Genomic DNA, 10732 nt, shown 5'->3' on the forward strand with positions numbered 1-10732 from the left:
CCTACCCTCCTCTCTCTCTCTCTCTCTCTCTCTTAATTTTTCTTTGATTCTTTTTTAATTAAAATAAATTAAATATAGTTATTTTTATTGATGTTGAGGAAAAATTCAACGGACCCTTTCTCCAACGGTGAGCTTTGGTAGCAGTGGTGATGGCAATGGCAAAATAGGGATGAAGTACGACTCTGAGCTCCTCCTCTTTTTATCTATCTTTTCGCGTACTCCCTCTCCCTTTCTTCCTCTTTTTCGGTCAGACCAGAAACGTGACGGTGGGTTTGCTATATCTCTTTCTCTCTCTCTCTCTCTCTCTCTCTCTCTCTCTCTCTCTCTCTCTCTCTCTCTCTCTCTCTCTCTCTCTCTCTCTCTCTCCCCCATTGCTCTCTTGCTTGCTGCCATTTTCTTCTCCGTCTCCTTTTTCTTCTCCTTCTTCTTCTTTTTTTCTTCTTTTTGACTTTATATTTACTTTTTTTAGAGATAATTTAGTCCAAAAATTTAAGATTTAGGTAAAAAATATTATTTTAAAACAAAATCTAACGTTAGGGACCATTTGAAGGCAAAATTGTACTTAACCCTAAATTTATTTTAAAGCAAAAAACCATTAGAGACAATTTTGATTTTAAACCAAACTATAAAAACCAAAATGATACTTAACCCTAAATTTAACATTTCCATAAATAATCTCTTGCGGATTTTGATTGAATTAAAATAGGCTGGACTGAGTTTGTCTAAGGGAATTGTTGATGTGTATAAATTTAGTTTGATATAATTCAGTTGTTAGTTCAGTTGCAATTCGCAGCTAAATTGTAACATTTGAATGGTTTGATTATCTAATTTGCATATAAGTTGCCACAGCAACCACTATAATCTAAAAGATAACAACAATTTCTAAAATTACCACTAAATGGTCACTACTAACCATAACAACACAATCCCATCTAAACCAAAGCAATTATAACTGAACTAAATCTCCCTCTTCTCTCTTCTCTATTCACATGATTACTTCCAAGAGTAAACAAGAAAAGGTAGTTCTAATTAGGGCTCAAATCAAGAAGAAAAAGTAATTACCAAAATCAAGAAATAAAAGAGAAAGAAGAAGAAAGTCAAAGGCTAGGGCAAAAAGCAAAGATCAAATTAAGAAGAAAAATCAGAAAACCATTTCCATCTTTGTACTTCATTGTTGCTTGTTCAGAATGCTTTCCTCCTTCATACACTAAACAAAAAACTTAAAAAAAAATAGAGGTTATAAAACTCTTCTACAAATCAAGGGTCAAGAATTAAACTTGAAGTCAAAGTATCGATGAATGGCTCAAATCCGTGAAAAAATTTGAAGTAGTTAAGTAAGAATGCATGTAAGCTTTATTCACTGCTACGGTCTCATCCCTCTTCTGCACTACTATTGCTGTATTTGAGAAAGAAGAACTTAACTGTTCAAGCAAAGTTTCAAGCTTTGGAAGTTTTACTCCTCTATTAAAAGCGACCAAAGATTGATTCAAGGAGTGAGTACACAAGTTTGGGTCTTCATAGCTTTCAAGCTAACCCTTTTTCTCTTTCATGAGTTTTCATTAAATTTTTGTTCATCAGTGTTCATCTTTTTTTGTTTCTTTTTAATGAAAAAAGGCACTAAGTGAGGAATCAGTAAAAGTCATTAAGAGAAAAGTCAAAGAAAGTTATAAGAAAAAGCCAGAAAATTATGCCAAAACTCTTTTGTATGTTTTTCTGTTTTCTACACATGATCCTAAGGGAATTTTCTTGCTAAGTTGGGTGAGCACTTAGTGGTTGCAAGTCTAGGGAGTGAACCTAGACAAATCTAGCTTGGGTAGAAGCTGGGTTTGTCCCAGATAGGATTGGGTTGAATCTTAGGAAAATTGGTGTTTGTAATCTTGAGAAAGATAGTGAAAATTTCTCCGTTGTTGTGGGAGAAACTGGATGTAAGTTACATTACACATAGTGACTGAACAAGGATGCATGGCTGTGTGATTTTCTCTTCTCTACTCTTCTTCTATTTTACTTCGTTAAGAGACAAAATAAAAGTATATCCTGCATTGTATATTTCTCAAAAGTCACAGCTATCAAAAAACAAAGAGTTTCTTTATCCCTGAACGCATCATGAAGAGACAAAATAAAATTGTCTCCTGAATTTTAACTTAACAAATGTATCAGCAACTAAGTTCCTTTTCCAGTCAAAAGTAAAAAGTAAAAGAAGGAAGTTAAAAAGGAGATCGTAGATTCAACCTCCCCTTCTTTAAGTTATTCACAAACCTTTAATTGGTTTCAGAGCTTTGGTCTCAAATAGGTCAAGCTTTACAACTTGGAGAAAAGATCCAAATGGCCAATAAAATGGGTTCGAATGTCGTGGCTTACACAATCACTGAAGGTCAGTCCAACAACAGACCTCCCTTCTTCAACGACAAGAACTACAACTACTAAAAGAAAAGAATGTAGATATTTGTCCAATCTATTGACTACAATATTTAGAAGATCATCATGAACGGTCCACAAGTTTCAACCAAGACAAATGCAGAAGGAGTTGTGACATCCAAAGAAGAAGTTAAATGGAATGATAAAGATAAAAAAAGGTAGAGCTGAACACTAAAGCAATCAATATAATGCACTGCTCAATTAGTTTTGAAGAGTAACGGAGGGTATCAAGGTACAAAACAGCAAAAGAGATTCGGGATAAACTCCAAGTCACTCATGAGGGCACTGAACAAGTGAAAGAAACAAGGATCGACATGCTGAGAAAAGAATATGAGATATTTTCTATGAAGAAATAAGAAACCATCGATGAAATATTCGAGAGATTCTTGGTCATCATCAATAGCTTGGATGCTATGGGGATGACTGACACCAAACAAGTGCTAGTAAGAAAAATACTAAGAAGCCTTACCAAAAAGTGAAAAACAAAAGCAACTATCATTGCAGAGAATGGTAACCTTGAACAGATGTCATATGATGAGTTGAGTAAAAAACTCCTTGCCTATAAAACTGCTCACATGAACCATGACCTTAAAAAGAAAGGAGTAGCTTTGAAATCTACTGTTGAGTCATTGGAAGATGATTCTGATGATAATTTATCAAGTAATGAAATTGTATTTTTTGCTAGGAGGCTCATGAGAAGCAAAGGAAGGAGCAAAGGATCAAGCTTAAATGATCAAAAGAGAGACCTCAGCAAGATAATCTGTCATCATTATAAGGAGGCTGGCCACTTCAAGTATGATTGTCCCAAGTTCAAGAAGGAAGACAGAACAAGGAAGGACAAGAAAAAGATTCTAATGGCGTATTGGAAAGACTTGGAAAATGACTCAAAGGAAGAAGAGGATTCCGAACATCAAGCTCATGCTTGTTTCATGGCGGATCAAAATCAAGCTGAAGAGATAATTTATCCCATCCTAACCAATGATGAACTTCTTCAAATGATTGATGATTTAACTGGTCATGTTGAAAAAGTTTTGAAAAAATGCCATGAATGTGAGGCTGAAAATGATTCTTTAAAATTTGAAAATGGATACCTTGAAAAAAACTTAGTGAAGCCAAAAATACAGTTGATTTAGTAAAAGAAAATAAATGGCTTAAATCTAAAAATAAAAAACATAAAGGAAATCACTCGGTTATTTCTTTAATGGACAGAATTGAGGAAAATGAAAGGTTGCACAAAGTGATTAGAGGTCTAAATCAAGACATAGCTAAATTTGCTCAAAGTTCCAGTAACTTAGACATCTTACTAGCTAGTTAAAGATCATTGTTTAAAAAATCTGGATTGGGGTAGTTTGATAAACATGAAACTGTTTTTGTGAAATCAAGTGTTAAAAATGAAGTCTCAACTTTCAAAATGAAAGATTTCAAATCTCATATTATTTTAAAAAATCAGCAAAGAAGAATCATTATCAAACATGCAAGAAACATAGACATTCATCTCATCAATGCTTCATTTTTTAAAGAAAATTAGAAATAAAATGTACAAGATTGTTAAATATTTCGATTCTCTTGGGCAACCAAGATGGTTTAACTTCAAAGGATCCAACTTGATTTAGATTCCTAAGGTCACTGGTGCACAAATTGTGAATCACACTTTTCACAACTCGTACCACTAACCAGCAAGCGCACTGGGTTGTCCAAGTAATACCTCACGTGAGTAAGGGTCGAATCCCACGGAGATTGTTGGTTTGAAGCAATCTATGGTTATCTTGTAAATCTTAGTCAGAAAGTCAATTATGTTTATCAGTTGAATTGTGAATAACCAAGAGAGCATAGATTAAAGGTTACTTGTTATGCAATAATGGAGAATATGTTGGAGTTTTGGAGATGCTTTGTCTTCTGAATCTCTGCTTTCCTCTGTCTTCTTGTTCACGCACGCACATCCTCCTATGGCAAGCTGTGTGTTGGTGGATCACCGTTGTCAATGGCTACCTTCCTTCCTTCCAGTGAAAACTACGCTCACGCGCTCTGTCACAGCACGGCTAATCACCGGTTGGTTCTCGATCCGGTTGGAATAGGATTTACTATTCTTTTGCGTCTGTCACTAACACCCAGCCTTCAGGAGTTTGAAGCTCGTCACAGTCATTCAATCCTTGAATTCTACTCGGAATACCACAGAAAAGGTTTAGACTTTCCGGATTCTCATGAATGCCGCCATCAATTCTAGCTTATACCACGGAGATTCTGATTAAAGAATCTAAGAGATACTCATTCAATTGGATATAGAACGGATGTGGTTGTCAGGCACACGTTCATGATTTGAGGAAGGTGATGAATGTCACGGATCATCACCTTCATCACAGTTAAGCGCGAATGAACATATTAGATAGGAACAAGCGTGTTTGAATGGAAAACAGAAATACTTGCATTAATTCATCGAGACACAGCAGAGCTCCTCACCCCCAACAATGGGGTTTAGAGACTCATGCCGTCAGAGAATACAAAGTTTTGATCTAAAATGTCATGAGGTACAAAATAAGTCTCTAAAAGTTGTTTAAATACTAAACTAGTAGCCTAGGGTTACAAAATATGAGTAGACTATGATGGATGATGCAGAGATCCACTTCTGGGGCCCACTTGGTGTGTGCTGGGCTGAGACTTAAGCAATTCACGTGCAGAGGCCATTTGTGGAGTTGAACGCCAGTTTTTATGCCAGTTTGGGCGTTCAACTCCAGCTTTTGATCCTTTTCTGGCGCTGGACGCCAGAATTGGGCAGAGAACTGGTGTTGAACGCCATTTTACGTCATCTATCCTTGTGCAAAGTATGGACTATTATATATTGCTGGAAAGCCCTGGATGTATACTTTCCAACACAATTGGAAGCATGCCATTTCGAGTTCTGTAGCTCCAGAAAATCCACTTTGAGTGCAGGGAGGTCAGAATCCAACAGCATCAGCAGTCCTTTTTCAGCCTGAATCAGATTTTTGCTCAGCTCCTTCAATTTCAGCCAGAAAAATACCTGAAATTACAGAAAAATACACAACTCATAGTAAAGTCTAGAAATATGAATTTTTCCTAAAAACTAATAAAAATAGACTAAAAACTAACTAAAACATACTCAAAACTATATGAAATTACCCCCAAAAAGCGTATAAAATATCCGCTCATCAGTCACCTAAAGTGTTGTGCAAATTTGCTTTACATCTAAGAAGAAGAAAGACATGTGGTACTTGGATAGTAGATGCTCAAGGTACATGACCAGAAAGTCTACTTTCTTCATCAAACTTAACAAGTATGATAGAGGTTTTGTGACTTTTGATGATGGTGGAAAAGGAAAAAAATCATAGCCGTAGGTAAAGTTAGTAAAAATATTGATTGATAATGTATTCTTGGTTGATGGTTTGAAGCACAACCTTCTAAGCTTTAGTCAACTTTATGATTTGAGATATTAGGTTATTTTTAAAAGGTTAGAATGCTTAGTTGTAGATGAAAAATCTGGTGATCATTTGTTTGTTGCAAAAAAATATAATAATGTGTATGGTCTTACTTTGGAGGAACTTAAAGAACAAAATGTGGCATACTTTATTTACATCCATGGATTCCGAAAAGTTGTTATGGCACAAAAGGTTGGGACATGCTAGCATGTTTCAAATTTCTAAACTTGTCAAAAAGGACTTAGTTAAATGTCTTCCTAAAATACAATTCGACAAAGATATCACTTGTGATGCTTGTTAAATGTGTAAACAAACCAAAATCTCTTTTAAACCTAAGGAAGATGTTTCAACTAAGAGACTATTGGAAGTGCTACATATTGATCTTTTTGGTCCTGCTAGAATTCAAAGCCTAGGAGGTAAGTACTATGGCTTAGATGTGGTTGATGACTATACTAGATTCGGTTGGGTTCTATTCCTTACTCATAAGAATGATGCTTTTTCATCTTTCACTATTTTAGGCAAGAATTTTCAAAATAAAAAAGATTTGAAAATTATTTCCATAAGAAGTGATCACGAAAAAAAATAAAAAACTAATATTTTGAATCTTTTTGTGATGAATTTGGTATATCACATAATTTTTCTTGTCCTAGAACACCTCAACAAAATGGGGTTGTTGAAAGAAGAAATAGAAGCCTTCAAGAAATGGCTCGCGTCATGCTTTGTGTAAGAACCAGAGTTTTCACATAAAACCGCTTCAATAAAATAATAATTTAATTGCCCGAAATAGGTTCAAAAATATAGAAATATTCTTTTTAAAATATAAAGGTGAAATTTGATTTCAATGAATTTTTCTGAATTGGAAAATGTATCTTTTGCGAAAATTTTTTATAAAAATGCGTACCGACACTTAAGCTGACAGTACTGGATCTAGTCTGACCGAAATCGCATATTGAGAAAAATAAGATTTTGAAAATTGAATTTATTATTTTGAAATGACAAAAATAATTTAGAATTGAAAATCGGGCACTAATCTTAAAGGTTTTGGCCCAAAGTGAGCCAAACGGACCTAAAACGCTAACGAGTCGGACCGGACCCAAACTGGGTCCAAGACCCAACATATATATGTATGTTTAATGAGCTTTCAGCTCATTTTTGCCCTAAAACAAAGAAAGGGACGCTGATTGAGAAGGGATGAGAGGTGAGGGTTTGGTCACTATTCACAACCACCTTCTGGTGACCATGACTTGAGCTACGGTACTCCGATTGACGAGCTGTTTGCGGCTACGCGAAACTCTTGTCGAGCTCTTTGTTTCTATTTAAACAAAGTGGTAAGATTTTAAAAATCCATGCTCCAGTTTCCAGCCCTAACAGTTTCGCGTTTTTTGTTATAACTTTTTAGTAGATTTTGTGATTTTGTTTGTTTATGGGTGATCTAGCATTGGAATATGGTTAGGTTTTGCCCCTAATCTCATTGGGTAACATAAGGTCTCACTAAACCCTTGTGTTTAGTTATTTTATGAACCCCAAGTTTGACGTGATATGTTATATGATGTTAGATTGAGGTTTGGTGTTTGTTGGAGTGAGCTTGATGGTTTTGGAGCGTTGAGTTCGAGTTTGGTGGCTTCGTTTTGGTGTTTGGTGCATTTTGGAAATTGGTCAAAGTATGGTTTCGGATTTCTTTATGTAATATGTAATGTTTCTGGACACTTAGGCTAGTGGACCTTAGGATAGGATTGGATTGGTTGTTGAAAATTGTGGATTGATAATGTATGATGATTTTGATGAATGTGATTATTTTGATGAAATTATGATGTTATTGTTAATGAATAATATTGAAGATTGATATTGGTGTTGAATGATACAATTTATGAGGATTGAAGGTGTCATAGGATGGATGAGATTTATGAGTGGTTGGATTGTGCAAATTGGTTAATATTGATATTTTGATTTGGAAGTTGTGAATTGTGTTGGATTTGTGGTGGAAAGAGTTGGAAGAGAATGAGGGGGATAGGTGTTGAAATTGATGGAAATGATATGAAATGGTAAGTTGTTATGTGTGGTGGTGTTTTATGATGATTGGGTATATTTTGGTTTGTTTTGGTTATGAAATTTGGAAAGTAGAGAACTTTGATATTTTTGTGTAAAACTTTATTTTTGGTGAATTTTGACAGATCATAACTTGAGCCTCTGTTTTCCAAATTGGTTGAAATTTATGTTAAATTAAAGTTCAACTAAAGATCTTTAATTTGATATAAAGTTTGATGAAAATGGATTTCTGTAGAGGAAGTTATAAACATTTAAATTTTGGTGTTTAAAACTAATTTCTGCAACTTTATAAAATTTTGCAGGTCTGAAGGGGGTATGTGTACGCAAACCCCTCATACGCGAGCATACCATTCTGTTTGGTACCTATGCATATGCGAACTCTTGTATGCGTACGAGAAATGAGCAAAATTCTATGTATGTGTACGCATACATGGTGCATGCATACGCAAGGCCTTGCAAAATTTTAAGTATGCGTATGCATACACCCTGTTTTGCTGAAAATTTATTTTTCTTCATTTTTCAAGGATTCTCTAGCTTTTCAAACTTCTTTGTCTACTGTTTAAGATTGTTAACTAATAATTAGACCTTAAGACTAATAAAGATGGGTTAGTGAGCTAAATTGGTAATTTTCTATATGAGTTTAGAAGACAGAGACTTAGGTTTCTGAAGTTGTGGGTGAACTAGTAAAGTGTTTTGTTGGCAATGGCTTGAGAACTTGTGAATGGATGGTAAATTATGGAATTAAGAACTGATGATGGTTATGATGACCTTGATGGATACTGCAAGATAGTGTGTCAGGCACTATATCCTTGGAACAATAGTGTGCCGGGCACTATATCCCTGAAATATTGAGACTTGAGAGTTGAGAATGGATTGAGAGGAGAAAATGGTGGTGAATGGCGATGATTTGAGGTTGATGGACTTTTTGGATGTTGAAAGTGTGCCAGGCACTATATCCCTGGAATGATTTATGATGAAACAGATGTTGTTGTTATTTTCCTTCTCTGCCGCAAGAGTGTGCCAGGCACTATATCCTTGGAGCATGCAAGTGTACTAGGCACTATATCCTCATAACGATACAAAAGCGTGTCAGGCGCTATATCCTCGAATGTGGCAGAAAGGCGACATCCGAAAGGATGTGCGGGTTGGCATTCATGAACCGACAAGTGATATCACGAGCCAATAGGACAGGCATTCATCATATGCATCTCTTATGTGCTTATTTGCTTTGATTACTTGCAGTTTGCCTAAATATATAATATGCCTACTTGCTTCTTGAATTACTTGCTATACATGAATATTACCTGTGTATTACTTGTTTGCATATACTTGTGATTATCTGGTGCTGAAGAGGTTAGTTAGGCGGTGGTGATGGGATCGTGTGGAGGGTAATTTGGCGAAGGATGTGGGATACAGTGGTGTGATTAGCATTAGTCAGAAATCCTCTAAGTTTAGATAACTTTGTTTACTGTTTATGGTTTAAGTTATATATTTTGTTAAGATCGAATATCAGTATCGATGTGGATTTCTAGGATTGCCTTTGGCGTCCAGGAACCTTACATCTTATATATTGGGCACTGTTACCATACTGAGAACCTCCGATTCTCATAGAGAGTTTCTGATTCACCTTGAACAATGCAGGAGATCTCTTTCCTCAATCTATCTGTAACTTCATCTGGAAAGTATTTTTCCAAGAATTCTCTCCTGAGCGTATCCCAGTTGGTAATAGTTACTTCAGGTTGGGAGTAGTACCACTCCCTTGCCTTTCCCTCAAGAGAAAACGGGAAAGCGGTTAACAAAATAGAAGTTTCATTTGCACCATGACGCCTAACAGTAGAACAGGCTGTCTGAAAATCCCTGAGGTGCTTGATAGGCTCCTGAGCAGGTAAGCCATGAAACTTGGGCATCAAGTTGATTAGTGCAGTCTTCAGTTCAAAATCTTTAGCTAGATTTAGATGACGCACTTGATACGGTTGCAGTGTAAAATCTGGGGCTCCAGCTTCCTGGAGAGTAATCCTCTTAGGTGCTGCCATTCTATCTGCACGTGAATCAACTGAATCAGTAGTAAAGGAGCTTGTTTCTTCCTCAGATGACAGTTCAGATTCGCCCTCAGATGGGACTGGTGAATCGATAATAATCACTTCACCACCCTCAGAGGCTAACCGACGCTGAGCTCGCCTAATACGTGAAAGAGTTCTTTCAATTTCAGGATCAAACGTGGCTAAGCTCGGATCAGGCAGTGAATGCGTCATTCAATGAAAGAAACACACAGCTCATGTTAATAAAATAAAATAAAATAAAACATGCAAATAAAATAAAAATATGTACACTAATTAATAATTTAGCATACAATTGCAACTCCACCGCAACGGTGCCAAAAATTGATGCGTAAGGCGGGAGTCGGCCAATTAAGAGATTATAATATAAGAACAGCGTTGCGAGTATAGCTCTTAACCAACAAAAATCTGCCTCATCAATTTAGAAAGGTTGTCACAAAAGTTTAGAATAAAAATACTGGGAGTATGAGTCCCAGGTCGTCTCCCAACGAGTTGCTAAAAAGGGTGCTAATTTATTAATCAGGAGTTTTTCGAGAGATTTTGAGAGTTGAATGATAGAAAATAAATAATTGTAAATTAAAAGAAAATTATATATTCTAATTAAAAAGCCTTGACTGGGAAAATGATTAATTAGAAATTCTATCCTTGTTGGAATTCTCTCAAGTGTAGTATAAAGAGGTTGTTATTTTTACTTAGTTAACCCTTACTAAATAAAGGAAAGTCAAGTGATTGAGCTAACTCTTATTCGCAAATCCAAGTCCTCTCCCTTGGGAAGGTCTAGCG

The sequence above is a fragment of the Arachis hypogaea genome, chromosome 20, assembly GCF_003086295.3.
Source record: "Arachis hypogaea cultivar Tifrunner chromosome 20, arahy.Tifrunner.gnm2.J5K5, whole genome shotgun sequence".
Classification (NCBI taxonomy): domain Eukaryota; kingdom Viridiplantae; phylum Streptophyta; class Magnoliopsida; order Fabales; family Fabaceae; genus Arachis; species Arachis hypogaea.